This window comes from Dendroctonus ponderosae, unplaced genomic scaffold (assembly GCF_020466585.1).
Source record: "Dendroctonus ponderosae isolate FM_Combo_2020 unplaced genomic scaffold, Dpon_F_20191213v2 Dpon_F_20191213_11, whole genome shotgun sequence".
Lineage (NCBI taxonomy): Eukaryota > Metazoa > Arthropoda > Insecta > Coleoptera > Curculionidae > Dendroctonus > Dendroctonus ponderosae.
Genome location: NW_026017213.1, coordinates 1,110,016 through 1,116,097, shown reverse-complemented (window position 1 = coordinate 1,116,097; position 6,082 = coordinate 1,110,016).

Here is a 6,082-nt window from a genome sequence, read left to right as displayed (position 1 = left end):
CAATTAAAGGAGAAAAGTTCGTTTTAACCGAAAGTTCACTATAACCGGGTTCATTATAAGCGGACTTTACTGTAAGTACTTTTTATGGCAAATTAGAGCTAATTGGTATTTTTAATAACCTTTATATTTTTGAAAATATCCAATGCCAAACTTAACCATAATTTTTGATACTCAAATTCATAAATCGAAAACTCATTTAATTCTTAGAAATTTTTGGTCACATGAAAACTTGGAGGAGTCGAAAATGCTCGATTCATTGGTCTGGCTCAAATCGGAAACTTATAGTTTCTCATTACGGCATTCAAAAATCATTAACCACATCTATTAACTATGTTCCGGTCGAACTAGAATGCATTCATCATCATTTTCTGATTTTTGGGAAGCATTTCAGTTGATCGGTACCACAACTTACCGATTACATGGAGTTAAATGGAGTTTTTATTTCTTCCACTTTTCCGAATCGATCTGAAATGGAGTTGATTCGTATTGGTCTCAATACTAATTGGTGTGAATTTCAAACAATTCTAACGTCATTTGACAATTCTATTAAATTTTGAAAATTTCCCGTCCATAAGGGCGTGTACAAACTTTTTGGTCTTCCACTTGTAGCTTATAGGGGATTTTTTTTGAACCAACCAAAGTTGACTTCTCATGTAACTTTTCCATATCTAACCACCTGTCAAGGAATGGTTGAAAAAAAAATAAAAAATTTTGGTGTAGACCCCTGCGATTTTTTTGAAATTTTACATTGTTTTTTTCTCAAAAACGAAGCTTCCTAGTGGAAAAATGTATTCTGTATAAAATGTCGGGTTTATTGAGTACTACTCCATGGTATTTTTTCAACTTTCGAACTTTCATAGTTTTCGACAAAATCGCGAAAATATGGTTTCCAAAAAACTGCAAATATCTCGGTAACCAAAAGAGCTGAACTGAATCTAATCTACTCTCTAAGTACAGACGATCGGATGCCATAAAAAAGTTGCTATTCATTTTTTCGCTACATTCGATAATAAGCGAGCTATTGACGATTTTCTAAAATCATACAAAATTTTGGGGAAAAATTTTCGAAATTCTTCCCAATTTTGCGATGTCAAATTTCGCTCAAATTTTGACATAGGAGGTCTTAAGTGATTCAAATCAATCCATTACACACGATTTTTTTGAATCCTTTTCAAGTATAAGACCGATGACGTCATTACGTCCCACCAAGAGTAAAGTTTTGGGAAAATTCAAACTTTTAGAGTGTCAATCAAATCGATCGACAGTAGATCGATAATGTACCAAAGAACGTGCCAATACTGCTTTTTGTTTGTTAGCGACAAACATTCAATGTTTTGCTTTAACATGGGCTCTTATAGAAGCAAAATTTCCGTTTTCCTTTTTGAATGTCAAAAACGCCGAATATTGTCAAACTCTTTGACGGGTGTCTTCGTGTCTTCAAAACAGTAGGCTAAAAAAACATTTTCATGTCGCTGTCTTGACCGATTTTTCAATCCACAATATAGGAAAAAGCCAAAATTTTGACTTTAACCTTTAATTGAGCTACCTCATTGTTCTGGGTTAATGAGGTTCCACAACTGGATCGCCCCATTATCTGACTACAATATGGTGTTAAAATTCTCAAAATCCCTTAATTGACTCGTCCAGGGTCCGTTTTATGCAAAAATGTCCTGCTGGATTGTCTACACCCGTAAATGGGGAGTTCGGTTAAAAAAATAACAGTTGAAAATCAATATAGAACCTTTATATCTAATAGGCCTAGAATTTTACGAATAGCTCGAATTTGCAATAAAAAGTACCTACGGCATTCTATTAAAAAAAATGTAAGTTTGGTCCGCCCCTGGAATTTGAGACACCCTGTATCAATTGGTATTATCTTAAAATAAACTACACGCTAATATCTACAACTTTTGTTTTTGGCATTTTTCTCCAAATTTCAGATTAGATGCAAAAACGGGGGGGGCAAAGTTCAATCAATATTCCGGTACATACATAGAAAGTATTTAAAAAGTACGTAAAATGTACGCAGGTGCACACCTAAAATGAACGCACGTGCGTACTTGTACTACATACGCTCATAACAGTACGTTCCAGAGATCAAGATTTTTCAGCTTGCACTTTCCTGCTCCCTGCAGAATCTACAGCTTTTAATGTGCGATATGCATTCGATTTTTCAGGCTTCTGGTTGCGTTCCCGACACTCAAATGAGTTTTTAAATTTGCCAGCTCGAACACTTGGAGGCGTTTAGACAAAGCTTCAACTGGAAAAGGATGCTTGAGCTTAACTTAACTATTTTCCTGCTTAGGAAGTGGGAAAATGGCTGCAAGAAACCTACTGAAAGATAAACATTCAAGTTCTATTGGATGAGTGGAGGGCACATTGGATTTTTTAAGGGAAGCTACCTTGCGAGAGTCTCAACATATGGAACAACCCCGTAAAGAAACTTACAGGCTCTGCTACTTTCCTGAGTTATGAAAACGGCTGCACGTTTCTCATTATTGAGCCCTCCAGAACATAAAAATTAATTTGCGCAAAATGTGCATCTGACTTTGATCGGAAATTTACGAATCTGGGGCTTTTATTATCACGCTTCAATATGCGAAATTATATCTAATAAATCTTATGGATTTTTCGAATTTTATGAGATATGAAAACGGTTATCCTCCTGCCTGTTTCAAAAAAGTCCTACATGTTGCAGCTGTTTTTCCCGATTTCAACGCAAAATTTCGAATTTGATGCTATGAGGGAAAAATTTAATGTTTTGCCACATTTAAAGGATTTCTGCAAGCTTCAAGGCTTTTAAGCGACAAATGAGTTCAGTGTGCACGCCCAGAAAGCCGGGGACATAGAAATATATTGCGAACATAAACTTTCGAGATTTTCTTCATTTAAGGATAAAAACGGCTTCAAGAGATGGGTGCAAGACTGGTTTTCACTACTACTACTACTACTAAATTTTGCAAAAACCTAAAAATTACCCCTGTCTTCAAGGCATCGAATCCCATGCAGACACTCTTGTATATACGAGATTCTAATAGGCATTTTTCTATTTCTATGAAATATGAAAACGGCTGCAAGGTTAAAATAAAATTTTGGGGGCACCTGAAGGATTATTGCTAGCTTTAAGACTTCCGAGTTTTTTTGCACGACGCACATTTTGACCAGAACATTTTCAAATTATTTTACCCAAGTGCTACGGTAGCCGCCGCACCAGATTCTAAATCGAAATTTACGAATTTGAAGCTCACTGTAAACTGTACATTTGTTTTGCTACAAATGGATTTTTGATGACTTCAAAGCTTCTAAGCGACAAATAAGTATTTCGTACGCACACTGATTTTTCAACCTAGACACTTACAAATGTATTTTGACCATAAGCTTTAAAGAATTTCTCAATCTAACCATGGAAAACGCCTTCCCGATATGAAAAAAGCTGCAAGACTGGGTTTAAATGTTAAGCCTTCTAAGATATAACAAAGCGAACAATAAGCGTTACAATAAAAATTTACAAATCTGAAGATTTTCTCATGGTGCTTCAATTTCTTAATTTGCAAAAATATCCTTGTTTTCAAGTCTCCGAAGTTGCAAATACGTTTTTCCATGTCAGCACTCTAGTAGCCGTGTAAAAGCCTCGAAAAATTTATGGATTTTTTCCTTCTGTGTCCCGCTGTATTGACTGTAACTGACGCTCAGCACAAATGTTCGAGTCTGAAGTCTAATCTTGAAGGTTGTAGCTTTTTCAATAGAAACGTTTAACAATGGAAAGCATTTTAAGTCTTACTAAAAGTTTCAAATCAATTCGCTTCTCATTTAGGAGTCTTTTTCGGGCTTTGAAGCCGTGGTCTATGGGAATTTATTTTCAATTTTTCTCAGAATTTTAAAGCTCGGAAAACATTCCTAAATGCGATTTAACCGGCCGTGAAAGCCTTCATAGTCTGATAATTCGCTTCTCATTGGAAATTTACGAATTTGTAGCTTTTCAGCATCAGATTCTAAATCAAGTTCGAGGCAAAAGCAGACGAATTCTTGCTTTCTTTAAGGCTTCAAAATGGCTTGAAAAGTTCATTTTTCCCTAGACACATTTTTAACTCGTCTGCAAATACTCAGACTATAAGACTTTTCAATAACGAAACCGTCGAGTTTTCATGGTTTAAAGCGATGTTAAAACCGCTGCAAGACGGAACTTTAATAGGACGCATTTGAAGTTTTTGGACGTTTGCTACACATTCGAAATTTACGCTGTAGATTTTTCAGGGAATTTTAAGGAAAATATTAAGGTAGCCCGTGCTTCCAGTCTTCACAACGAGCAGATTTTGCTAGAAAATGCTATCTACACGCTTTGACTTCGTCCCCGACTACTCAAAATGTAAAGCTTTGACTTAACTTCGACCAAAAGCACGTTAAGGTTTACAAAAAGTGTCAGAATATTTTGCGAAATCATCTGCTTCCCATTGGAAATTTACCAATTTGTTGCTTGTCAGCATCAGATTATAAATCATTTTAGGCAAACCATTCTTGCTTCAAGACTTCGAAATAACTAGTCCGATTTTCCATATGCACACTTTAGATCTGTCAATAAATACCCAGATTGTAAGATTCTTCTGCTATAAAACTGGCGAGTTTTTCTATTTTAAGGCGATATGAAAGGGCTGCAAGACTGATTTGTATTAAAAAGTTCAGTCAAAGTTACACTTAAGAAGTCAGAACAATTGCAAGATGGATATCTGCTTATATAAAAGCTGAATGATTCGTGCCGACTTCAAAGCTCCAAAATTACTAAATATAAGTATTCAAAACATAAGGTTTTTTATAGTAAAGTGCCAAATTTTCCTATTTTAAAGCAATGAGGAATAGGTGCAAGACTGCACTTTAATAGAATGCATATGAAATCTTATTGAAAGTTTCAAACCAATTACAAGATGCGCATTTACTTCGCATTGAAAATTTACAAATTTGAAGCTTTTCAGCATCGTAATCTAACTGAAGTTTTACGCAAAAGGTGAAAAACGTTGCTTGCTTTAAGGCTTCAAAATTAAATTGAAATTTTCCATAACCGGACGTTGAATTGCTAAGAAAATACTCAAAATTGAAGGATTTTCTTTGGCGAATAGTGAAAATTTGCTATTTGAAGACGTTTTGAAAAAGGGTGCAAGACGATACCGCAAAAACAACTTCCAGATCCACATCTGCATCTCACTAGAAATTTACAAATTTTGATCTCTAAAGCCGACTTTTTCCGACTTGTTTCAAGCCTTTATAATAAATAATACATTTTGTTATGTACACGCTTTCAATTTGTCAGCAAATACTCAAAATTACGACTTTTTTGCGACTTTTAAACGGATGAATTTTCCCAATTTAAAGCGATAAGCAAACGACTGCAAGAGTTGACTTCTATAGAGCTTGTAGGAAAAAAATGTATCAATAATTATTTTATMGCAGGCACATTTGATTTGACTGTTTAGGASCACRAAATCMAAATTTATCTTAATGGTAAAACTGAARAACTTTTCAATGCTTTAAATCTTCAACTTGATTAATCAATTTTCCACATTCGAGCTTTGAATTCATCATAAAATTTTATTTGAGTTTTTACAGGAAAATCTGAAGGTAACACTTACTTCAAGGCTTCAAAACGACTACAAAATTTTTTCTATGCGCCCTCTTAGACGTCGTCCCCGACTACTCAGAATGTAAAACTTTTTTAAGATGAAACTGGCAAGTTTTCCTTTTTTTAAGCGAGATGAAACCGGCTGCAGGACTTAGCTTCAATCAAAAAATGTAAAGCGATAAGGAAACGACTGCAAAACTTGTCTTTTAAAGAGTTTTTAAGAAAAACTGTATTAAAAATGAGGCACATCTGATTTGATTGTTTAGCCCAGATAGCATTTGATATTCTATGAATATCCCAGAATGTTCAAAAAATATACAGAACATTGCGGAAATATCCTGGGAATATACATGGTTGAACATTCCTAACATGAATATTCGTGGAATATACATGCATGTATATTCATCAAAGTTCATAAAAAGTATATCCTAGGTATGTACATATATGTACATATTGGGTATATGTGCAGAT